The 27,073-nt window shown below is 47.2% G+C and overlaps 1 protein-coding gene and 1 long non-coding RNA gene across 3 annotated transcripts in view; one reads left to right on the top strand and one right to left on the bottom strand.

Moving 5' to 3' along the window:
• rab6ba (RAB6B, member RAS oncogene family a) overlaps positions 1-27,073 on the bottom strand; it is a 216,264-nt gene that overhangs the window by 117,094 nt on the left and 72,097 nt on the right. The window lies entirely within an intron of this gene.
• Positions 13,970-14,757, top strand: LOC127910727 (uncharacterized). The gene is made up of 3 exons (XR_008075979.1): positions 13,970-14,130; positions 14,299-14,622; positions 14,655-14,757. It is a non-coding gene; the product is annotated as an uncharacterized LOC127910727 (long non-coding RNA).

Below are 27,073 nucleotides of genomic sequence, written 5' to 3'. Positions count from 1 at the left end.
CTCTGCCTGCTCCTCCACTCCTCCTCAGTAACTCTGCCTGCTCCCTAACTCTGCCTCTACCTCCACTCCTCCTCAGTAACTCTGCCTGCTCCTCCACTCCTCCTCAGTAACTCTGCCTGCTCCTCCACTCCTCCTCAGTAACTCTGCCTGCTCCTCCACTCCCTCCTCAGTAACTCTCCAACTCCTCCTCAGTAACTCTGCCTGCTCCCTACTCCTCAGTAACTCTGCCTGCTCCTCCACTCCTCCTCAGTAACTCTGCCTGCTCCTCCACTCCTCCTCAGTAACTCTGCCTGCTCCTCCACTCCTCCTCAGTAACTCTGCCTGCTCCTCCACTCCTCCTCAGTAACTCTGCCTGCTCCTCCACTCCTCCTCCCTCTACCTCCACTCCTCCTCAGTAACTCCTCCACTCCTCCTCAGTAACTCTGCCTGCTCCTCCACTCCTCCTCAGTAACTCTGCCTGCTCCTCCACTCCTCAGTAACTCTGCCTGCTCCTCCCCTCCTCAGTAACTCTGCCTGCTCCTCCCTCCTCCTCAGTAACTCTGCCTGCTCCTCCACTCCTCAGTAACTCTGCCTGCTCCTCCACTCCTCCTCAGTAACTCTGCCTGCTCCTCCACTCCTCCTCAGTAACTCTGCCTGCTCCTCCACTCCTCCTCAGTAACTCTGCCTGCTCCTCCACTCCTCCTCAGTAACTCTGCCTGCTCCTCCACTCCTCCTCAGTAACTCTGCCTGCTCCTCCACTCCTCCTCAGTAACTCTGCCTGCTCCTCCACTCCTCCTCAGTAACTCTGCCTGCTCCTCCCTCCTCCTCAGTAACTCTGCCTGCTCCTCCCACTCCTCAGTAACTCTGCCTACCTCCACTCCTCCTCAGTAACTCTGCCTGCTCCTCCACTCCTCCTCAGTAACTCTGCCTGCTCCTCCACTCCTCCTCAGTAACTCTGCCTGCTCCTCCACTCCTCCTCAGTAACTCTCCCTGCTCCTCCACTCCTCCTCAGTAACTCTGCCTGCTCCTCCACTCCTCCCTCCCTCTCCTCCACTCCTCCTCAGTAACTCTGCCTGCTCCTCCACTCCTCCTCAGTAACTCTGCCTCCTCCTCCACTCCTCCTCCTCCCTCTACCTCCACTCCTCCTCAGTAACTCTGCCTGCTCCTCCACTCCTCCTCCCTCTACCTCCACTCCTCCTCAGTAACTCTGCCTGCTCCTCCACTCCTCCCCTACCTCCCTCTTCCTCCACTCCTCCTCAGTAACTCTGCCTGCTCCTCCACTCCTCCTCAGTAACTCTGCCTGCTCCTCCACTCCTCCTCAGTAACTCTGCCTGCTCCTCCACTCCTCCTCCTCCTCCCTCTACCTCCACTCCTCCTCAGCAACTCTGCCTGCTCCTCCACTCCTCCTCCTAACTCTGCCTGCAGCCTCCACTCCTCCTCAGTATCTCTGCCTGCTCCTCCACTCCTCCTCCTCCCCTCTACCTCCACTCCTCCTCAGTAACTCTGCCTCCTCCTCCACTCCTCCTCCTCCCTCTACTACAGCCTACTGCCTCCTCAGTATCTCTGCCCCTCCCTCCTCCTCCTCCCTCTACCTCCACTCCTCCTCAGTATCTCTGCCTCCTCCTCCACTCCTCCTCAGTATCTCTGCCTCCTCCTCCACTCCTCCTCCTCCCTCTACGGGGAACAGATCTGTTTTTCAGACCTGTTCTTTTCCTGGTTTAACTGTTTAAATCCTGTTCTAAAGGTCCACAACAAAGCCATGAGAAACACCCTGAACAGGAAGCCAAGAGAAACACCCTGAACAGGAAGCCAAGAGAAACACCCTGAACAGGAAGCCAAGAGAAACACCCTGAACAGGAAGCCAAGAGAAACACCCTGAACAGGAAGCCATGAGAAACACCCTGAACAGGAAGCCATGAGAAACACCCTGAACAGGAAGCCAAGAGAAACACCCTGAACAGGAAGCCAAGAGAAACACCCTGAACAGGAAGCCAAGAGAAACACCCTGAACAGGAAGCCAAGAGAAACACCCTGAACAGGAAGCCAAGAGAAACACCCTGAACAGGAAGCCAAGAGAAACACCCTGAACAGGAAGCCAAGAGAAACACCCTGAACAGGAAGCCATGAGAAACACCCTGAACAGGAAGCCATGAGAAACACCCTGAACAGGAAGCCAAGAGAAACACCCTGAACAGGAAGCCAAGAGAAACACCCTGAACAGGAAGCCAAGAGAAACACCCTGAACAGGAAGCCAAGAGAAACACCCTGAACAGGAAGCCATGAGAAACACCCTGAACAGGAAGCCAAGAGAAACACCCTGAACAGGAAGCCAAGAGAAACACCCTGAACAGGAAGCCAAGAGAAACACCCTGAACAGGAAGCCAAGAGAAACACCCTGAACAGGAAGCCAAGAGAAACACCCTGAACAGGAAGCCAAGAGAAACACCCTGAACAGGAAGCCAAGAGAAACACCCTGAACAGGAAGCCAAGAGAAACACCCTGAACAGGAAGCCAAGAGAAACACCCTGAACAGGAAGCCAAGAGAAACACCCTGAACAGGAAGCCAAGAGAAACACCCTGAACAGGAAGCCAAGAGAAACACCCTGAACAGGAAGCCAAGAGAAACACCCTGAACAGGAAGCCATGAGAAACACCCTGAACAGGAAGCCAAGAGAAACACCCTGAACAGGAAGCCAAGAGAAACACCCTGAACAGGATTGCCAAGAGAAACACCCTGAACAGGAAACTGTTCACCCACATCAGTTTATTTAAGAAGGTGAATCACAATCAACAGGAAGCTGGAAACACCCTGAACAGGAAGCCTGAGAAACACCCATTGTTCAAGATGGTTGGAAACATTGAACAGGGCATGGAGTTTTCCTGAACAGGATTATGTGAGAAAATGGTGAACAGGAACCTTGAGCCTGAACAGTCACGAGAAACATTCCTCTGAACAGGAACCTAGATTAAACATGTAACACCATAGTGATTATATATATCATATTGAACACCATAGTGATTATATATATCATATGTAACACCATAGTGATTATATCTGAATATGTAACACCAGAGTGATTATATCTATCATATTTAACACCATAGTGATTATATATATCATATGTAACTCCATAGTGATTATATCTATCATATTTAACACCATAGTGATTATGAACATATCATATGAAACACTATAGTGAATATATATCATATGTAACACCTGAACAGGATTATATCTAACATATTTAACACCATAGTGATTATATATATCATATGTAACTCCATAGTGATTATTTGTCATATGTAATCACAATCAATAGTTGATTGAATATGTTTTCATATGTTCAAGATGGTTGATATTAGCACAGGCATATGTTTTCCTTTTAGTGATTATATGATAAAATATATTCTCCTATAAGTGATTATGCCAACCAGTCACGTTTTCCATTCCTCTGAGTGATTATAGATTATATATGTAACACCATAGTGATTATATATATCATATGTAACTCCATAGTGATTATATATATCATATGTAACACCATAGTGATTATATATATCATATTTAACACCATAGTGATTATATCTATCATATGTAACACCATAGTGATTATATATATCATATGTAACACTATAGTGATTATATATATCATATTTAACCCCATAGTGATTATATATGTCATATGTAATACCATAGTGATTATATATATCATATGTAACACTATAGTGATTATATATATCATATGTAACACCATAGTGATTATATATATCATATGTAACACCATAGTGATTATATATATCATATGTAACACTATAGTGATTATATATATCATATGTAACACTATAGTGATTATATCTATCATATGTAACCCCATAGTGATTATATATATCATATTTAACCCCATAGTGATTATATATATCATATGTAACACCATAGTCATTATATACATTTACATTTACATTTAAGTCATTTAGCAGACGCTCTTATCCAGAGCGACTTACAAATTGGTGCATTCACCTTATGACAGTGACAGTGCCTTGCGAAAGTATTCGGCCCCCTTGAACTTTGCGACCTTTTGCCACATTTCAGGCTTCAAACATAAAGATATAAAATTGTATTTTTTTGTGAAGAATCAACAACAAGTGGGACACAATCATGAAGTGGAACGACATTTATTGGATATTTCAAACTTTTTTAACAAATCAAAAACTGAAAAATTGAGCGTGGGGAAGCCGATTCTAGATTTAATTTTGGATTGGAGATTTACAGTCTAACCAGACAACTAGGTATTTGTAGATGTCCACATATTCTAAGTCAGAACCGTCCAGAGTAGTGCTGCTAATCGGACGAGAGGGCAGGTGCTGGTAGTGATCGGTTGAAGAGCATGCATTTAGTTTTACTTGCATTTAAGAGCAGTTGGAGGCCACAGAATGAGAGTTGTATGGCATTGAAGCTCGTCTGGAGTGTAGTTATCTAACCCATTGCCCAAAGAAGGGCCAGAAGTATACAGAATACTATTGTCTGCGTAGAGGTGGATCAGAGAATCACCAGCAGCAAGAGCTACATCATTGATGTATACAGAGAAAAGAGTCGGCCTGAGAATTGAACCCTGTGGCACACCCATAGAGACTGCCAGAGGTCCGGACAACAGGCCCTCCGATTTGACACACTGAACTCTGGCTGAGAAGTAGTTGGTGGACCAGGCGAGAAAGTTTGAGAAACCAAGGCTGTTGAGTCTGCCGATAAGAATGTGGTGATTGAGAGAGTCAAAAGCCTTGGCCAGGTCTATGAATACGGCTGCACAGCATTGTCTCTCATTGATGGAGGTTATGATATCGTTTAGGACCTTGAGCGTGGCTGATGTGCAGCCATGACCGGCTTGGAAACCAGATTGCATAGCGGAGAAGGTATGGTGGGATTCAAAATGGTCAGTGATCTGTTTGTTAACATGGCTTTCGAAGACCTTAGAAAGGCAGGGTAGGATAGTTTGGGTCTAGAGTGTCACCCTCTTTGAAGAGGGGGATGACCGCGACAGCTTTCCAATCTTTGGGGATCTCAGACGATACGAAAGAGAGGTTGAACAGGCTAGTAATAGGGGTTGCAACAATTTCAGCTGATCATTTTAGGAAGAGAGGGTCCAGATTGTCTAGCCCTGCTGATTTGTTGGGGTCCAGATTTTGCAGCTCTTCAAAACATCAGCTATCGGAAGGAGAAGCGTGGGGGGGGGTCTTGGGCCAGTTGCTGTGGGGGGTGCAGGGCTGTTGACCAGAGTAGGAAAGCATGGCCAACCGTAGCAAAATGCTTCTTTAAATTCTCAATTATCGTGGATTTATCAGTGGTGACAGTGCTTCCTAGCCTCAGTGCAGTGGGCAGCTGGGAGGAGGTGCTCTTATTCTCCATAGACTTTACAGTGTCCCAGAACTTTTTGGAGTTTGTGCTGCAGGATGCAAATTTCTGTTTGAAAAAGCTAGCCTTTGCTTTACACTGCCTGTGTATATTGGTTCCTAACTTCCCTGAAAAGTTGCATGTCGCGATCCTATGCAGTACTCCACAGGATGTTTTTGTGCTGGTCAAGGGCAGTCAGGTCTGGAGTGAACCAAGAGATATATCTGTTCCTGGTTCTACATTTTTTTAATGGGGCATGCTTATTTAAGATGGTGAGGAAAGCACTTTTAAATAACCAGGCACCATCTACTGACGGAATGAGGTCAATATTCTTCCAGGATACCCGGCCAGGTCGATTTAAAAGGCCTGCTCGCGGAAGTGTTTCAGGGAGCGTTTGACAGTGATGAGGGGTGGTCGTTTCACCGCAGACCCATTATGGATGCAAGCAATGAGGCAGTGATCACTGAGATCCTGGTTGAAGACAGCAGAGGTGTATTTGGAGGGCAGGTTGGTTACGATGATATCTTTGAGGGTGCCCGTGTTTACGGATTTGGGGTTGTACCTGATAGGTTCATTGATCATTTGTGTGAGATTGAGGGCATCAAGCTTAGATTGTAGGATGTCCGGGGTGTTAAGCATGTCCCAGTTTATGTCACCTAACAGCACTAGCTCTGAAGATAGATGGGGGGCAATCAATTCACATATGGTGTCCAGGGCACAGCTGGGGGCTGAAGGGGGTCTGTAACAAGCAGCAACGGTGAGAGACTTGTTTCTGGAAAGGTGTATTTTTAAAAGTAGTTGCTCAAATTGTTTGGACACAGACCTGGATAGTATGACAGAACTCTGCATGCGATCTATGTAGTAGATTGCAACTCCGCCCCCTTTGGAAGTTCTATTTTGTCGGAAAATGTTATAGTTAGAGATGGACATTTCAGGATTTTTGGTGGCCCTCCTAACCAGGATTCAGACACGGAACTGACTTGCCTAATTAAATAAGGTTAAGGTTAAATAAATAAATAAAATATATTATGGAATTTTCAAACAGAAACAGACTAGCTCCCAGGCTAACCTACACTACATACACAAAGGTATGTGGACACCTATTCAAATTAGTGGATTCTGCTATTTTAGCCACACCCGTTGCTGACAGGTGTATAAAATTGAGCACACAGCCATATAATCTCCATAGACAAACATTGGCAGTAGAAAAGCCTTACTGAAGAGCTCAGTGACTTTCACCCTGGCACCGTCAGGGTGAATTTCTGTCCTGCAAGAGCTTTCCTGGTGCTGTTATAGTGAAGTGGAAACGTCTAGGAGAAACAACGGCTCAGTCGTGAAGTGGTAGGCCACACAAGCACACAGAATGCGACTGCCGAGCACTGAAGCGTGTAGCACGTAAAAATCATATGTTATCCGCCATTAAACTCTGGAGTGGTGGACACGTGTTCTCTGGAGTGATGAATCACATTTCACTATCTGGGTTTGGCAGATGCCAGGAGAACGCTACCTGCCCCAATGCATAGGGTCAACTGCAAAGTTTGGTGGAGGAGGAATAATGGTTTGGGGTTTGGGTTTTTCATGGTTCAGGCCCCTTAGTTCCAGTGAAGGGAAATCTTAACGCCACAGCATACTAGACGATTCTGTGCTTCCAACTTTGTGGCAACAGTTTGGGGGAAGTCTCTTTCCTGTTTCAACATGACAATGCCCCCCCCGTGCACAAAGCAAGATCCATACAGAAATAGTTTGTCGAGATCAGTGTGGAAGAACTTGATTGTCTGGGCACAAAGCCCTGACCTCAACCCCATCGAACACTTTTGGGATGAATTGGAACAACGACTGCGAGCCAGGCTTAATCGCCCGACCTCACTAATGCTCTTATGGCTGAATGGAAGAAAGTCCCCACAGAAATGTTCCAACATCTAGTGGAAAGCCTTCCCAGAAGACTGGAGGCCTGTTATAGCAGCAATGTTCCAACATCTAGTGGAAAGCCTTCCCAGAAGAGTGGAGGCTGTTATAGCAGCAATGTTCCAACATCTAGTGGAAAGCCTTCCCAGAAGAGTGGAGGCTGTTGTAGCAGCAATGTTCCAACATCTAGTGGAAAGCCTTCCCAGAAGAGTGGAGGCTGTTATAGCAGCAATGTTCCAACATCTAGTGGAAAGCCTTCCCAGTAGAGTGGAGGCTGTTGTAGCAGCAATGTTCCAACATCTAGTGGAAAGCCTTCCCAGAAGAGTGGAGGCTGTTATAGCAGCAATGTTCCAACATCTAGTGGAAAACCTTCCCAGAAGAGTGGAGGCTGTTATAGCAGCAATGTTCCAACATCTAGTGGAAAGCCTTCCCAAAAGAGTGGAGGCCTGTTATAGCAGCAATGTTCCAACATCTAGTGGAAAGCCTTCCCAGAAGACTGGAGGCTGTTGTAGCAGCAATGTTCCAACATCTAGTGGAAAGCCTTCCCAGTAGAGTGGAGGCTGTTATAGCAGCAATGTTCCAACATCTAGTGGAAAGCCTTCCCAAAAGAGTGGAGGCCTGTTATAGCAGCAATGTTCCAACATCTAGTGGAAAGCCTTCCCAGAAGAGTGGAGGCTGTTATAGCAGCAATGTTCCAACATCTAGTGGAAAGCCTTCCCAGTAGAGTGGAGGCTGTTATAGCAGCAATGTTCCAACATCTAGTGGAAAGCCTTCCCAGAAGACTGGAGGCTGTTATAGCAGCAATGTTCCAACATCTAATGGAAAACCTTCCCAGAAGAGTGGAGGCTGTTATAGCAGCAAAGGAGGAACCCATTTCATAATAACACCCATGATTCTGGAATGAGATGTTGGATGAGCAGGTGTCCACATACTGTTGGTCAAGTAGTGTATCAGTCCTGACCCCAAGCCCTATGGGATTTGTGACACATCACTTCATCTTCATAGAGGATGTAGGCCTAGCCAACCAGGAAGGAGGATATTTTAACTAACTTCCTGATTGAAGGCAGAACAACGACTACTGTCCTCATTTTATATCTCTTAAATATTTTATATATTATTTATGGAGCAGGCAGACTGGGTGGCTTATGACATTATTCAGTGTATCACCTCTACCAGAGGAGAGTTGTCTGCACATAAATATGGAGCTCAGTTCAGTTCAGTAGCAGACTATGGTTGCATCTCAAGTGGCACCCTATTCCCTATGCAGTGCACTACTTTTAACCAGAACCCTATGAGAGCAGGGCACCATTTGAGATGCAGGCTATATTCCAGTGATGGATGGTATTATGTGAGAGTCTATCTGTCTATCTCAGTGCTTTAGTTAATGCGGGGGCACAGGGTTTATACAGGAAGCAGGAGGAGCTAAGAGGAGCCAAAAGGAATCAGTCACCATGGTTGCGTCCCAAATGCCACCCTTTTTCCGATTATCTCTGGTCAAAAGTAGGGCACTATATAGGGAATACCCAGCTAGCACATAATGTTCAGAGAACAACCCAGCAAGCACAAAACATTCTGAGAACCACCCAGCAAGCACAAAACATTCTGAGAACCACCCAGCTAGCAAATAATGTTCTGAGAACCACCCAGCTAGCACAAAACATCCTGAGAACCACCCAGCTAGCAAATAATGTTCTGAGAACCACCCAGCTAGCACCAATGTTCTGAGAACCATATGTTTCCTAGAGCTTGGTAAGAGGGTTCTTGTCCTATGGTTATTTTGCATACAACCTTCCCAAAACATTCTGGAAATGGTGCAGGATAATTGCTTGGCTTTGGAACATTCTCAGCACATTTGAGGAACTTGACAAAAATACGCTATTTTCTTGCTGTTTCATTACTTTAACAGAACATTGGTAACATTTAATTACAATGTTGGTAATGTTCTAGGGACATTCTCCACTGGTTTGACATTCTAAGAACCTCCTTGCAACCTAAAGAGAAACGTTGAGAGAACAGGCAAAATGTTCACTTCCATTCTCAGAACCTCCCTGCAACCTAAAGATAAACGTTCCGAGGACAGGCAAAATGTTCACTTCCATTCTCAGAACGTTTTTTTTTTTTTAGGAATCTTATGGCTTCGTTCCCAGAACCAATGAGAAACTAAAAAAATACGTTCCCACAACTACCAAGGAACCAAAATGTGCTAGCTGGGCAAGCTACCATTTGAGATACATCCGTCTAGATATTTTCCGGCGACACTACAGATGGTGAGAGACCCGTATATCACATCCCTAACAGAGGGGCAGTAAAAACCAAACTAGGTAGGGTTCCTGAATGACAGGCATATTTGACAGTCCACTGGAGCTGCTGAAGGAAACGATATCTATTTTAGAGGACCATTACCCTGTGAACAATGGTTTTGGTAGATATCACATCCACATTGAAACGGTGTTGTGGTCATTCCTCAACAACAACAAAAAGCAATTACCTATTTACTCATGACTTCTTTCAACAGCAACTAATTACATCACTAATTACATCACCAATTACATCACTAATTACATCACTAATTACATCACTAATTACATCACTAATTACATCACCAATTACATCACTAATTACATCACTAATTACATCACTAATTACATCACTAATTACATCACTAATTACATCACTAATTACATCACCAATTACATCACTAATTACATCACTAATTACATCACTAATTACATCACCAATTACATCACTAATTACATCACTAATTACATCACTAATTACAACGAGGAGAAACCAATTATAGGTCTGCAGTCATCTACTGCAGTCGGTGGTCAGGATGAGGTAGGTCTACATTCATCTACTGCAGTCGGTGGTCAGGATGAGGTAGGTCTACATTCATCTACTGCAGTCGGTGGTCAGGATGAGGTAGGTCTACAGTCATCTACAGCAGTCGGTGGTCAGGATGAGGTAGGTCTGCAGTCATCTACTGCAGTCGGTGGTCAGGATGAGGTAGGTCTACAGTCATCTACTGCAGTCGGTGGTCAGGATGAGGTAGGTCTACAGTCATCTACTGCAGTCGGTGGTCAGGATGAGGTAGGTCTACAGTCATCTACAGCAGTCGGTGGTCAGGATGAGGTAGGTCTACAGTCATCTACTGCAGTCGGTAGTCAGGATGAGGTAGGTCTACAGTCATCTACTGCAGTCGGTGGTCAGGATGAGGTAGGTCTACAGTCATCTACTGCAGTCGGTGGTCAGGATGAGGTAGGTCTACAGTCATCTACTGCAGTCGGTGGTCAGGATGAGGTAGGTCTACAGTCATCTACAGCAGTCGGTGGTCAGGATGAGGTAGGTCTACAGTCATCTACTGCAGTCGGTGGTCAGGATGAGGTAGGTCTACAGTCATCTACAGCAGTCGGTGGTCAGGATGAGGTAGGTCTACAGTCATCTACTGCAGTCGGTGGTCAGGATGAGGTAGGTCTACAGTCATCTACTGCAGTCGGTGGTCAGGATGAGGTAGGTCTACAGTCATCTACTGCAGTCGGTGGTCAGGATGAGGTAGGTCTACAGTCATCTACTGCAGTCGGTGGTCAGGATGAGGTAGGTCTACAGTCATCTACTGCAGTCGGTGGTCAGGATGAGGTCGGTCTACAGTCATCTACTGCAGTCGGTGGTCAGGATGAGGTAGGTCTACAGTCATCTACTGCAGTCGGTGGTCAGGATGAGGTAGGTCTAAAGTCATCTACAGCAGTCGGTGGTCAGGATGAGGTAGGTCTACAGTCATCTACTGCAGTCGGTGGTCAGGATGAGGTAGGTCTACATTCATCTACAGCAGTCGGTGGTCAGGATGAGGTAGGTCTACAGTCATCTACAGCAGTCGGTGGTCAGGATGAGGTAGGTCTACATTCATCTACAGCAGTCGGTGGTCAGGATGAGGTAGGTCTACAGTCATCTACTGCAGTCGGTGGTCAGGATGAGGTAGGTCTACAGTCATCTACTGCAGTCGGTGGTCAGGATGAGGTAGGTCTACAGTCATCTACTGCAGTCGGTGGTCAGGATGAGGTAGGTCTACAGTCATCTACTGCAGTCGGTGGTCAGGATGAGGTAGGTCTACAGTCATCTACTGCAGTCGGTGGTCAGGATGAGGTAGGTCTACAGTCATCTACTGCAGTCGGTGGTCAGGATGAGGTAGGTCTACAGTCATCTACTGCAGTCGGTGGTCAGGATGAGGTAGGTCTACAGTCATCTACAGTGGTCAGGATGAGGTAGGTCTACATTTATCTACAGTGGTCAGGATGAGGTAGGTCTACAGTCATCTACTGCAGTCGGTGGTCAGGATGAGGTAGGTCTACAGTCATCTACTGCAGTCGGTGGTCAGGATGATGTAGGTCTACAGTCATCTACTGCAGTCGGTGGTCAGGATGAGGTAGGTCTACAGTCATCTACTGCAGTCGGTGGTCAGGATGAGGTAGGTCTACATTCATCTACAGCAGTCGGTGGTCAGGATGAGGTAGGTCTACAGTCATCTACTGCAGTCGGTGGTCAGGATGAGGTAGGTCTACAGTCATCTACTGCAGTCGGTGGTCAGGATGAGGTAGGTCTACAGTCATCTACAGCAGTCGGTGGTCAGGCCTCATGGGTCTTTCTCTACCAGTTTTGTCTTGGCTCGTTATCTTTTGCAGGTGCTTCAAAAGAAGAGAAGTTGCGTTTGTAGCAGTGGAGACGTGCTTCTCTCCTGTTTCTGTTGATATTCTGGTCATGTTGGCTTCCTGTTTCCGTGTTCCGTTGATATTCTGGTCATGTTGGCTTCCTGTTTCCGTGTTCCGTTGATATTCTGGTCATGTTGGCTTCCTGTTTCCGTGTTCCGTTGATATTCTGGTCATGTTGGCTTCCTGTTTCCGTGTTCCGTTGATATTCTGGTCATGTTGGCTTCCTGTTTCCGTGTTCCGTTGATATTCTGGTCATGTTGGCTTCCTGTTTCCGTGTTCCGTTGATATTCTGGTCATGTTGGCTTCCTGTTTCCGTGTTCCGTTGATATTCTGGTCATGTTGGCTTCCTGTTTCCGTGTTCCGTTGATATTCTGGTCATGTTGGCTTCCTGTTTCCATAATGTAATGGGAATACTTCCACGCTGCGCCAACACAGACGGAATAATCATCTTTACAAATGTATTATGGATCAATAACTGTAACAGGAAGGGAATGATAACAAAGTAAGAAAGTAACAATGACTTATCTGTGATCAGTAACTCGTTGCCCCCCCCACACCTCCCACTGATCTGCACCTAGACCCAATGACCCCCCCCACCCCCACTGATCTGCTCCTAGACCCAATGACCCCCCAACCCCCACTGATCTGCACCTAGACCCAATGACCCCCCACCCCCACTGATCTGCTCCTAGACCCAATGACCCCCCACCCCCAACCCCCACTGATCTGCACCTAGACCCAATGACCCCCCCACCCCCACTGATCTGCACCTAGACCCAATGACCCCCCGCCCCCACTGATCTGCACCTAGACCCAATGACCCCCCACACCTCCCACTGATCTGCACCTAGACCCAATGACCCCACCCCCACGGATCTGCACCTAGACCCAATGACCCCCCCACCCCCAACCCCCACGGATCTGCACCTAGACCTAATGACCCTCCCCCACCCCCACTGATCTGCACCTAGACCCAATGACCCCCCCACCCCCACTGATCTGCTCCTAGACCCATGACCCCCCCCCACACCCCCTGATCTGCTCCTAGACCCAATGACCCCCCCCCACCCCCAACCCCCACGGATCTGCACCTAGACCCAATGACCCCCCCACCCCCACTGATCTGCTCCTAGACCCAATGACCCCCCCCACCCCCTGATCTGCTCCTAGACCCAATGACCCCCCCCCCCAACCCCCACGGATCTGTACCTAGACCCAATGACCCCCCACCCCCCACTGATCTGCACCTAGACCCATGACCCCCCCACCCCCAACCCCCACGGATCTGCACCTAGACCCAATGACCCCCCACCCCCAACCCCCACGGATCTGCACCTAGACCCAATGACAGACATCCTGAAACGGCTGTTTGACTCCTCTGATAATGCAACTAATGACAGGAAATAAAATGTGTCACTCGGCTTCTTCAAAAATAATATAATCTACTTCAGTATCTACAGAAAGATGTTTAATAAGAGAGAGACACGACCTCCTCTGTTTACAGTGCTTGTACAGGGCCACCAGCATATGAATCAATGTGCTCCCCAATCAGCATCTCTACAAAGTCTTCTGAATCAGTAATTGTGCCAATTGCAACTATGCTAATTATCGCTCTATCTTAGTACGTTTAGCAGTGGGTTCATCCTAGTCTATCTCATACATATCAAAACAGGCAGTCTGTTTGCATGATAATTGTTTCAGGCATAAGCGAATCATAGCAATTACAACTGTAAAGTTACCGTTACAGCGATACACGTTTAATGAAGCAAGTTGGTTTAAAACTGTTTCTCTGTAATTACTGTACACACTAACTCATTCAGTCATACAAAATACACAAAGATCAACATAATAAATAAATGAAGAATAATGTTTGCTATATAATCCTACTCATTCTATCTACTCAAAAATACTCAGTTAGCTGTACTCTGGATATGGATATGTTTAAGTGCAAAGCAATAGGGTTGGCAGGTCGCCTAGTGGTTAGAGTGTAGAGGCGGCAGGGTAGCCTAGTGGTTAGAGTGTAGAGGAGGCAGGTAGCCTAGTGGTTAGAGTATAGAGGAGGCAGGTAGCCTAGTGGTTAGAGTGTAGAGGTGGCAGGTAGCCTAGTGGTTAGAGTGTAGAGGAGGCAGGTAGCCTAGTGGTTAGAGTGTAGAGGAGGTAGGTAGCCTAGTGGTTAGAGTGTAGAGGTGGCAGGGTAGCCTAGTGGTTAGAGTGTAGAGGAGGAGGGAGGCAGGTAGCCTAGTGGTTAGAGTGTAGAGGAGGCAGGTAGCCTAGTGGTTAGAGTGTAGAGGAGGCAGGTCACCTAGTGGTTAGAGTGTAGACGAGGCAGGTAGCCTAGTGGTTAGAGTGTAGAGGAGGCAGGTAGCCTAGTGGTTAGAGTGTAGAGGAGGTAGGTAGCCTAGTGGTTAGAGTGTAGAGGAGGCAGGTAGCCTAGTGGTTAGAGTGTAGAGGAGGCAGGTAGCCTAGTGGTTAGAGTGTAGAGGAGGCAGGTAGCCTAGTGGTTAGAGTGTAGAGGAGGCAGGTAGCCTAGTGGTTAGAGTGTAGAGGAGGCAGGTCGCCTAGTGGTTAGAGTGTAGAGGAGGCAGGTAGCCTAGTGGTTAGAGTGTAGAGGAGGCAGGTAGCCTAGTGGTTAGAGTGTAGAGGAGGCAGGTCGCCTAGTGGTTAGAGTGTAGAGGAGGCAGGTAGCCTAGTGGTTAGAGTGTAGAGGAGGCAGGTAGCCTAGTGGTTAGAGTGTAGAGGAGGCAGGTAGCCTAGTGGTTAGAGTGTAGAGGAGGCAGGGTAGCCTAGTGGTAAGGGTGTAGAGGAGGCAGGTCGCCTAGTGGTTAGAGTGTAGAGGAGGCAGGTCGCCTAGTGGTTAGAGTGTAGAGGAGGCAGGGTAGGCAGTAGTTAGAGTGTAGAGGATGCAGGGTAGCCTAGTGGTTAGCGTGTAGAGGAGGCAGGGTAGCCTAGTGGTTAGAGTGTAGTGGAGGCAGGGTAGCCTAGTAGTTAGAGTGTAGAGAAGGCAGCGTAGCCTAGTGGTTAGAGTGTTGGGCCAGTAACCGAAAGGTTGCTGGATCTAATCCCTGAGCTGACAAGTCACAAATCTGTGGTTCTGCCCCAGAACATGGCAGTTAAACCACTGTTTCTAGGCCGTCATTATAAATAAGATTTTGTTCTTAACTGACTTGCCTATAAAAACATAGCTGATCGCTGCATTATGGTTGTGTAACAGCTAACACACAGAGAGATGCAGTAGGATGCATCCTAAATAGCACTCCATAGGGCTCTGGTCTAAAGTAGTGCACTACTGGTCATAGGGCTCTGGTCTAAAGTAGTGCACTACTGGTCATAGGGCTCTGGTCTAAAGTAGTGCACTACTGGTCATAGGGCTCTGGTCTAAAGTAGTGCACTACTGGTCATAGGGCTCTGGTCTAAAGTAGTGCACTATATAGGGAATAGGGGCTCTGGTCTAAAGTAGTGCACTATATAGGGAATAGGGCTCTGGTCTAAAGTAGTGCACTATATAGGGAATAGGGTGCCATTTTGAGACAGAGTTAGTTACAACAAGTTCTATATCAACAACAACAGGGGAAAGGAAAACACCATTGATATTTCTCTGCAGTTGAAAGTTACCATGGTGACAGCACAATTACCCTGTCTTGTGAGGAGGAGGGAGGGAGGAGGGTGAGAGAGAGATGACTCCACTGTAATGGACATAACACATCATATATCTTGCTCAGCAGTCACTAACTTATGTTGCTCAACTCATTACCAAGGCTAACTAATTACAGTGTTAGTTTAAGAGCAACGTACGCCGCAGTTTAGCCTATCCCGTCTCTTTATCCAGTCTCTATCCAGTCTCTCTATCCCGTCTCTCTATCCAGTCTCTCTATCCCGTCTCTCTATCCAGTCTCTCTATCCCGTCTCTATATCCAGTCTCTCTATCCGGTCTCTCTATCCCGTCTCTTTATCCAGTCTCTCTATCCAGTCTCTCTATCCCGTCTCTTTATCCAGTCTCTCTATCCAGTCTCTCTATCTCTATCCAGTCTCTCTATCCAGTCTCTCTATCCAGTCTCTCTATCCAGTCTCTCTATCCAGTCTCTCTATCCAGTCTCTCTATCCAGTCTCTTTATCCAGTCTCTCTATCCAGTCTCTCTATCCAGTCTCTCTATCCAGTCTCTCTATCCAGTCTCTCTATCCAGTCTCTCTATCCAGTCTCTCTATCCCGTCTCTTTATCCAGTCTCTCTATCCAGTCTCTCTATCCAGTCTCTCTATCCAGTCTCTCTATCCAGTCTCTCTATCCCGTCTCTTTATCCAGTCTCTCTATCCAGTCTCTCTATCCAGTCTCTCTCTATCCAGTCTCTCTATCCAGTCTCTCTATCCAGTCTCTCATCCCGTCTCTATATCCAGTCTCTCTATCCAGTCTCTCTATCCAGTCTCTCTATCCAGTCTCTCTATCCCGTCTCTTTATCCAGTCTCTTTATCCAGTCTCTCTATCCAGTCTCTCTATCCAGTCTCTCTATCCAGTCTCTTTATCCAGTCTCTCTATCCAGTCTCTCTATCCAGTCTCTATATCTATCCCAGTCTCTCTATCCAGTCTCTCTATCCCGTCTCTATATCCAGTCTCTCTATCCCTATCAGTCTTTATCCAGTCTCTCTATCCAGTCTCTCTATCCCGTCTCTCTATCCAGTCTCTCTATCCAGTCTCTCTATCCAGTCTCTCTATCCAGTCTCTCTATCCCGTCTCTCTATCCAGTCTCTCTATCCAGTCTCTTTATCCAGTCTCTCTATCCCGTCTCTCTATCCAGTCTCTCTATCCAGTCTCTTTATCCAGTCTCTCTATCCCGTCTCTTTATCCAGTCTCTCTATCCAGTCTCTCTATCCAGTCTCTCTATCCCGTCTCTCTATCCAGTCTCTCTATCCAGTCTCTCTATCCAGTCTCTCTATCCAGTCTCTCTATCCCGTCTCTTTATCCAGTCTCTCTATCCCAGTCTCTTTATCCAGTCTCTCTATCCCGTCTCTCTATCCAGTCTCTCTATCCCGTCTCTTTATCCCGTCTCTTTATCCCGTCTCTTTATCCAGTCTCTCTATCCCGTCTCTTTATCCAGTCTCTCTATCCCGTCTCTTTATCCCGTCTCTATATCCAGTCTCTTTATCCCATCTCTTTATCCAGTCTCTCTATCCCGTCTCTTTATCCCGTCTCTTTATCCAGTCTCTCTATCCCGTCTCTTTATCCAGTCTCTCTATCCCATCTCTCTATCCCCTCTCTATATCCAGTCTCCTTATCCAGTCTCTATATCCTGTCTCTTTATCCAGTCTCTTTATCCAGTCTCTCTATCCCGTCTCTTTATCCCAGTCTCTATATCCCGTCTCTTTCTATCCAGTCTCTATCCCATCTCTATCCATCCAGTCTCTTTATCCAGTCTCTCTATCCCATCTCTCTATCCCCTCTCTATATCCAGTCTCCTTATCCAGTCTCTATATCCTGTCTCTTTATCCAGTCTCTTTATCCAGTCTCTCTATCCCGTCTCTTTATCCAATCTCTCTATATCCCATCTCTCTATCCCGTCTCTATATCCCATCTCTATATCCCATCTCTCTATATCCCATCTCTCTATCCCCTCTCTCTATATCCCATCTCTCTATCCCGTCTCTATATCCCGTCTCTATATCCCATCTCTCTCTATATCCCATCTCTATCCCCTCTCTCTATCCCCTCTCTCTATCCCATCTCTATCCCATCTCTATCCCCTCTCTATATCCAGTCTCTCTATCCCCTCTCTCTATCCCCTCTCTCTATCCAGTCTCTATCCCCTCTCTCTATCCCATCTCTCTATCCCCTCTCTCTATCCAGTCTCTATATCCAGTCTCCATATCCAGTCTCTATATCAAGTCTCTCTCTATCCAGTCTCTCCATCCCCTCTCTTTATCCAGTCTCTATATCCAGTCTCTCTATCCCCTCTCTTTATCCAGTCTCTCTATCCAGTCTCTCCATCCCCTCTCTCTATCCCATCTCTATCCCCTCTCTATATCCAGTCTCTCTATCCAGTCTCTATATCCAGTCTCCATATCCAGTCTCTATATCCAGTCCCTCTATCCAGTCTCTCTATCCCCTCTCTTTATCCAGTCTCTCTCTATCTAGTCTCTCCATCCCCTCTCTTTATCCAGTCTTTATATCCAGTGTCTCTATCCAGTCTCTATATCCAGTCTCTATATCCAGTCTCTCTCTATCCAGTCTCTCTCTATCCAGTCTCTCTCTATCCAGTCTCTCTCTATCCAGTCTCTCTCTATCCAGTCTCTCCATCCCGTCTCTATATCCCCTCTCTATATCCCCTCTCTCTATATCCCCTCTCTTTATCCAGTCTCTATATCCAGTCTCTCTATCCAGTCTCTCTATCCCATCTCTCTATCCAGTCTCTATATCCCATCTCTATATCCCGTCTCTCTATCCAGTCTCTATATCCAGTCTCTCGATCCAGTCTCTCTCTATCCCGTCTCTCTATCCAGTCTCTCTCTATCCCGTCTCTCTCTATCCCGTCTCTCTCTATCCAGTCTCTCTCTATCCAGTCTCTCTCTATCCAGTCTCTCTCTATCCAGTCTCTATATCCCGTCTCTCTATCCAGTCTCTCTCTATCCAGTCTCTCTCTATCCAGTCTCTATATCCCATCTCTCTCCCCTCTCTATATCCCCTCTCTCTATCCCATCTCTATATCCCATCTCTCTCTATCCCCTCTCTCTATCCCCTCTCTCTATCCCATCTCTCTATCCCATCTCTCTCTATCCCCTCTCTCTATCCCCTCTCTATATCCCCTCTCTATATCCCCTCTCTCTATCCCGTCTCTCTATCCCATGTCTCTCTATCCAGTCTCTCTCTATCCAGTCTCTCTATCCCGTCTCTCTATCCCGTCTCTATTCCATCTCTCTATATCCAGTCTCTATATCCCATCTCTCTATATCCAGTCTCTCTATCCAGTCTCTCTATCCAGTCTCTCTATCCTGTCTCTATATCCAGTCTCTCTCTATCCAGTCTCTCTATCCAGTCTCTCCAGTCTCTCCAGCCAAGCCACAGGTTCTCGGTGTCGCTACTCCACTCCATTAATTTCAATAACTGTGCTGCAGTCATAGCCCCCCACAGTTAAGATAATTCAGTCCAGGGGGGGGGGGGGGGGGGGGCAGTATTCAGCAGCCAATTTGTGTTCATTTAATCATCAAGGTGAGAGGGGGAAGCTTGGCTGAGCACAACATCACATCTGAGACCATTTGGAGAATATAAATATAATATTAATATAATACTAATATAATATAATATTATTATAATATTCAGAGGCCCAAACGTAATTAGAAACAGGATTGATTATAGTTTGTATAATAACAAGGCCTACAGTCTCTCTGCATCCCCAACAAGGCATATCAACAAGCCCAACAGCTTGTCTGCCCCCCAACAAGGCATAACAACAAGCCCAACAGCATGTCTGCCCCCCAACAAGGCATAACAACAAGCCCAACAGCTTGTCTGCCCCCCACAACAAGGCATAACAACAAGCCCAACAGCATGTCTGCCCCCCAACAAGGCATAACAACAAGCCCAACAGCATGTCTGCCCCCCAACAAGGCATAACAACAAGCCCAACAGCATGTCTGCCCCCAACAAGGCATAACAACAAGCCCAACAGCATGTCTGCCCCCACAACAAGGCATAACAACAAGCCCAACAGCTTGTCTACACCCCCCAACAAGGCATAACAACAAGCCCAACAGCATGTCTGCCCCCCACAACAAGGCATAACAACAAGCCCAACAGCATGTCCACCCCCACAAAAGGCATAACAACAAGCCCAACAGCTTGTCTGCCCCACAACAAGGCATAACAACAAGCCCAACAGCTTGTCTACACCCCCAACAAGGCATAACAACAAGCCCAACAGCATGTCTGCCCCCACAACAAGGCATAACAACAAGCCCAACAGCTTGTCTGCCCCCCCAACAAGGCATAACAACAGGCCCAACAGCTTGTCTGCCCCCCAACAAGGCATAACAACAAGCCCAACAGCTTGTCTGCCCCTCCCCCAACAAGGCATAACAACAAGCCCAACAGCTTGTCTGCCCCCCAACAAGGCATATCAACAAGCCCAACAGCTTGTCTACACCCCCCCAACAAGGCATAACAACAAGCACAACAGCTTGTCTACACCCCCCACAAAAGGCATAACAACAAGCCCAACAGCTTGTCTACACCCCCCCCAACAAGGAATAACAAAAAGCCCAACAGCTTGTCTGCACTCCCCACAAGAAGGCATAACCCCCCAACAAGGCATAACCACAAGCCCAACAGCTTGTCTGCACCCCCCGCAAGAAGGCATAACCACAAGCCCAACAGCTTGTCTACACCCCCCAACAAGGCATAACCAACAGCCCAACAGCTTGTCACACCCCCCACAAAAGGCATAACAACAAGCCCAACAGCTTGTCTACACCCCCAACAAGGAATAACAACAAGCCCAACAGCATGTCTGCCACCCCCCACAACAAGGCATAACAACAAGCCCAACAGCTTGTCTACACCCCCAACAAGGCATAACAACAAGCCCAACAGCATGTCTGCCCCCCATCAAGGCATAACAACAAGCCCAACAGCATGTCTGCCCCCCATCAAGGCATAACAACAAGCCCAACAGCTTGTCTGCCCCCCCACAACAAGGCATAACAACAAGCCCAACAGCTTGTCTGCACCCCCCAACAAGGCATAACAACAAGCCCAACAGCATGTCTGCCCCCAACAAGGCATAACAACAAGCCCAACAGCTTGTCTGCTCCCCCACAACAAGGCATAACAACAAGCCCAACAGCATGTCTGCCCCCAATCAAGGCATAACAACAAGCCCAACAGCATGTCTGCCCCCCACAACAAGGCATAACAACAAGCCCAACAGCTTGTCTGCCCCCCACAACAAGGCATAACAACAAGCCCAACAGCATGTCTGCCCCCCAAAAAGGCATAACAACAAGCCCAACAGCTTGTCTACACCCCCACACAAAAAGGCATAACAACAAGCCCAACAGCTTGTCTGCCCCCCAACAAGGCATAACAACAAGCCCAACAGCTTGTCTGCCCCCCACAACAAGGCATAACAACAAGCCCAACAGCTTGTCTGCCCCCCACAACAAGGCATAACAACAAGCCCAACAGCTTGTCTGCCCCCAACAAGGCATAACAACAAGCACAACAGCTTGTCTACACCCCCCCAAAAAGGCATAACAACAAGCCCAACAGCTTGTCTACACCCCCAACAAGGAATAACAACAAGCCCAACAGCTTGTGCACCCCCTCCATAACAACAAGGCATAACAACAAGCCCAACAGCTTGTGTGCACCCCCCAACAAGGCATAACCACAAGCCCAACAGCTTGTCTGCACCCCCCCAACAAGGCATAACCAAAAGCCCAACAGCTTGTCTACACCCCCCAACAAGGCATAACCAAAAGCCCAACAGCTTGTCTACACCCCCCAACAAGGCATAACCAAAAGCCCAACAGCTTGTCTACACCCCCCCCAACAAATAAAAAAAGCCCAACAGCTTGCATAACCAACCAAGGCTTTACACACAATAAGAATACAGCTATGTAGAACTCAATTGCGTGTAGTTGGAACAACAATGCAGAACAATTGTGTGTAGTTGGAACAAATGTAGTTGGAACAACTATGTAGAACTCAATTGCGTGTGTTGGAACAACCAAAGTTGGAACAGCTATGTAGAACTCAATTGTGTAGTTGGAACAACTATGTAGTTGAATCAACTATGTAGAACTCAATTGCGTGTAGTTGGAACAACTATGTAGTTGGAACAACTATGTAGAACTCAATTGTGTGTAGTTGGAAGAGCTATGTAGAACTCGATTGCGTGTAGTTGGAAGAGCTATGTAGAACTCAATAGTGTGTAGTTGGAAGAGCTATGTGGAACTCAATAGTGTGTAGTTGGAAGAGCTATGTGGAACTCAATATTGTGTAGTTGGAAGAGCTATGTAGAACTCGATTGCGTGTAGTTGGAACAGCTATGTAGAACTCAATAGTGTGTAGTTGGAAGAGCTATGTAGAACTCAATAGTGTGTAGTTGGAAGAGCTATGTGGAACTCAATAGTGTGTAGTTGGAAGAGCTATGTGGAACTCAATATTGTGTAGTTGGAACAGCTATGTAGAACTCAATTCTGTGTAGTTGGAACAGCTATGTAGAACTCAATTGTGTGTAGTTGGAACAACTATGTAGTTGGAACAACTATGTAGAACTCGTTTGCGTGTAGTTGGAAGAGCTATGTGGAACTCAATATTGTGTAGTTGGAACAGCTATGTAGAACTCAATATTGTGTAGTTGGAACAGCATGTTCTGAAGCTATGTTCGGGATATATTTCATTTCTGCAGGAAGAATAGAATAGTATTAAACTACATCAGGTTCAACCATGATTGCTTTATTCATTGTCTGTGAGATAATATCAATCTCGGGCATAGTGGTTGAAATGAAGAAGATCGGCAGGTACACGGTGAATGAGAGTGATTCAGCCCTATTGACGGACTAGGCCTTATGACAGCTTTACCTTTTTGAATTCATTGAGACAGAGCGGGATACAAATAATGTTTGTGTATTCAAAGGCAAAAGGAAATATGAAATATTTATTATATACAGCGGGGTCTGGGAATTATTGTCACGCTCGATAAAGATGAGCAATAGTGACTGTATAAAATAAATCATTAAATACAGGGCAATATTGTACGCTGCAAAACAAATGGGACATTATATTATTTTATATTAATAGAATAGCCCAGAAAAAGATTTTGTTTAAATGATTGACACCTCTAAAGATTCTAATAAATAAAGTAGTGAAAAGTGTAGTATTTGGTCCCATATTCTTAGCACGCAATGACTACATCAAGCTTGTGATGCTACAAAACCTGTTGGAAGCATTTGCAGTTAGTTTTGGTTGTGTTTCAGATTATTTTGTGACCAATTTAAATGGTAAATTATGTATCGTGTAATTTTGGAGTCACTTTTATTGTAAAAAATAATATAATTTGTTTCCAAACACTTCTACTTTAATGTGGATGATACAATGAATTACAGATAATCCTGGATAAATCGTGAATAATGATGAGCGAGAAAGATACAGAGGGTCAAAGTTCATACTCCCAAGACATGCTAACCTCTCACCATTAACAATAACAGGGGAGGTTAGCATGTAATATCATACCCCCAAGACATGCTAACCTCTCACCATTACCAATAACAGGGGAGGTTAGCATGTCTTGGAGATATAATCTAACCTCTCACCATTACCAATAACAGGGGAGGTTAGCATGTCTTGGAGATATGATCTAATCTCTCACCATTACCAATAACAGGGGAGGTTAGCATGTCTTGGAGGTATGATCTAACCTCTCACCATTACCAATAACAGGGAGGTTAGCATGTCTTGAGGTATGATCTAACCTCTCACCATTACCAATAACAGGGAGGTTAGTATGTCTTGGGGATTTGATCTAACCTCTCACCATTACCAATAACAGGGGAGGTTAGTATGTCTTGGGGATATGATCTAACCTCTCACCATTACCAATAACAGGGGGGGTTAGTATGTCTTGGAGGTATGATCTAACCTCTCACCATTACCAATAACAGGGGAGGTTAGCATGTCTTGGAGGTATGATCTAACCTCTCACCATTACCAATAACAGGGGAGGTTGGAGATATATTAGTTCCTGTCAAGGCAGCAGCTACTCTTCCTGGGGTTTATTAAGGATCCCCATTAGTTCCTGCCAAGGCAGCAGCTACTCTTCCTGGGGTTTATTAAGGATCCCCATTAGTTCCTGCCAAGGCAGCAGCTACTCTTCCTGGGGTTTATTATGGATCCCCATTAGTTCCTGCCAAGGCAGCAGCTACTCTTCCTGGGGTTTATTATGGATCCCCATTAGTTCCTGCCAAGGCAGCAGCTACTCTTCCTGGGGTTTATTATGGATCCCCATTAGTTCCTGCCAAGGCAGCAGCTACTCTTCCTGGGGTTTATTATGGATTCCCATTAGTTCCTGTCAAGGCAGCAGCTACTCTTCCTGGGGTTTATTATGGATCCCCATTAGTTCCTGTCAAGGCAGCAGCTACTCTTCCTGGGGTTTATTATGGATCCCCATTAGTTCCTACCAAGGCAGCAGCTACTCTTCCTGGGGTTTATTATGGATCCCCATTAGTTCCTGCCAAGGCAGCAGCTACTCTTCCTGGGGTTTATTATGGATCCCCATTAGTTCCGTCAAGGCAGCAGCTACATATCTTCCTGGGGTCCAAACATTTAAGGTATACATATTTTACAGAACCCTCATTAAATAACAGTATATAACACAATTAAATGACCCTATATAACTCAAATAAATGACCCTATATAACACTATTAAATGACCCTATATAACTCAATTAAATGACCCTATATAACTCAATTAAATGACCCTATATAACACTATTAAATGACCCTATATAACTCAATTAAATGACCCTATATAACTCAATTAAATGACCCTATATAACACAATTAAATGACCCTATATAACACTATTAAATGACCCTATATAACACAATTAAATGACCCTATATAACACAATTAAATGACCCTATATTACACAATTAAATGACCCTATATAACACAATTAAATGACCCTATATAACACTATTAAATGACCCTATATAACACTATTAAATGACCCTATATAACACAATTAAATGACCCTATATAACACAATTAAATGACCCTATATTACACAATTAAATGACCCTATATAACACAATTAAATGACCCTATATAACACTATTAAATGACCCTATATAACACTATTAAATGACCCTATTGTAATGGCTGTCTTGGGAAGAAGGAGAGGACCAAAGCGCAGCGTGGTTAGTGTTCATCTTATTTAATAATAATCCAAACTGAACACTTCAAATTACAAAACAACAATGTAAAAATCGAAAACAGTTCTGTCTGGTGCAGAGACACAAAGACTGAAATAACCACCCAACAAAACACAAAGGAAAACAGGCTACCTAAATATGGTTCTCAATCAGGGACAACGATTGACAGCTGCCTCTGATTGAGAACCATATCAGAAATAGAAAATCATAGAAAAACTAACATAGACAACCCACCCAACTCACGCCCTGACCATACTAAACCAAAAGACAAAACAAAGGAACCCAAAAGGTGCGGACTCCGGACGCAAAACCTAAACCTATAGGGGAGGGTCTGGGTGGGTGTCTGTCTGCGGTGGCAGCTCTGGCGCGGGACGTGGACCCCACTTCACCACCACCCACTTGTCCACCTCCTCAACCGCCCCGGTGGCCTCTTACGAGCGGCGACCCTCGCCGCCGACCTCCGACTGGGGACCCTAGCCACGGGAGATTCCGGCAGCGCCGGACAGGCGGGAGACTCCGGCAGCTCTGGAGTGAAGGGCGATTCCAGCATCGCCGGCGTGACAGGCGGCTCTGGCAGCTCCTGGCTGACTGACGGCTCAGGACAGACGGGAGACTCTGGCAGCTCAGGACAGACGGGAGACTCTGGCAGCTCAGGACAGACGGGAGACTCTGGCAGCTCAGGACAGACGGGAGACTCTGGCAGCTCAGGACAGACGGGAGACTCTGGCAGCTCAGGACAGACGGGAGACTCTGGCAGCTCAGGACAGACGGGAGACTCTGGCAGCTCAGGACAAACGGGAGACTCTGGCAGCTCAGGACAGACGGGAGACTCTGGGAGATATTGGATGGTAAAGGACCCTGGGCTCAGCCTGGAGAATATCGCCGCCCCAAAGAAGAGCTGGAGGCGGCGAAGGCGGAGAGGCGCTGGTATGGGGAGGCAGCACGGCGACGCGGATGGAAGCCCGAGAGTCAGCCCCCCCAAAAATGATTGGGGGGTGGCACACAGGGAGTATGGCGACGCCAGGTAGGAGATCTGCGCCAACTTCCTGTGCTTACCGGGGGGCTAGAGAGACCGGGCAGGCACCGTGTTATGCTATGGAGCACACGGTGTCTCCAGTGCGGGTGCATAGCCCGGTGCGGTACATACCAGCTCCTTGTATCGGCCGGGCTAGAGTAAGCATCGAGCCAAGTGTCATGAAGCCGGCTCTACGCATCTGGTCTCCAGTGCGTCTCCTTGGGCCGGCTTACATGGCACCAGCCTTGCGCACGGCGTCCTCCGGTGGCAGCTCCCCGCACCAGGCTTCCTGTGCGTGTCCTCAGCCCAGTACCACCAGTGCCAGCACCACACACCAGGCCTATAGTGCGCTTCGCCTGTCCAGCGCTGCCAGAGCCTTCCTCCTCTCCAGCGCTGCCGGAGTCTCCCGCCTGTCCAGCGCTGCCGGGGCCTTCCTCCTCTACAGCGCTGCCGGAGTCTCCCGCCTGTTTAGCGCTGCCAGAGACTTCCTCCTCTACAGCGCTGCCGGAGTCTCCCGCCTGTTCAGCGCTGCCAGAGCTGTTAGTCTGCAAGGAACAGCCAGAGCTGCCAGTCTGCAAGGAGCAGCCAGAGCTGCGAGTCTGCAAGGACCTGCCAGTCTGCAAGGAGCTGCCAGAGCTGTCAGTCTGCAAGGAGCAGCCAGAGCTGCCAGTCTGCAAGGAGCAGCCAGAGCTGCCAGTCTGCAAGGAGCAGCCAGAGCTGCCAGTCTGCAAGGAGCCGCCAGTCTGCGAGGAGCCGCTAGAGCCGCCAGTCTGCAAGGAGCCGCCAGAGCCGCCAGTCAGCATGGAGAAGCCAGAGCCGCCAGTCAGCATGGAGCAACCAGAGCCGCCAGTCAGCATGGAGCAGCCAGAGCCGCCAGTCAGCATGGAGCAGCCAGAGCCGCCAGTCAGCATGGAGCAGCCAGAGCCGCCAGTCAGCATGGAGCAGCCAGAGCCGCCAGTCAGCATGGAGCAGCCAGAGCCGCCAGTCAGCATGGAGCAGCCAGAGCCGCCAGTCAGCATGGAGCAGCCAGAGCCTCCAGTCAGCATGGAGCAGCCAGAGCCGCCAGTCTGACAGGATCCTTCAGATCCGCCAGTCAGCCAGGATCCGCCATTCAGCCAGAATCCGCCAGTCAGCCAGGATCTGTCAGAACTGCCAGTCAGCCAGGA

The sequence above is a fragment of the Oncorhynchus keta genome, chromosome 22, assembly GCF_023373465.1.
Source record: "Oncorhynchus keta strain PuntledgeMale-10-30-2019 chromosome 22, Oket_V2, whole genome shotgun sequence".
NCBI classification, from domain to species: domain Eukaryota; kingdom Metazoa; phylum Chordata; class Actinopteri; order Salmoniformes; family Salmonidae; genus Oncorhynchus; species Oncorhynchus keta.
The sequence above is the reverse complement of the archived record's forward strand: the minus strand, read 5'-3'. Positions and strand labels throughout refer to the sequence as shown.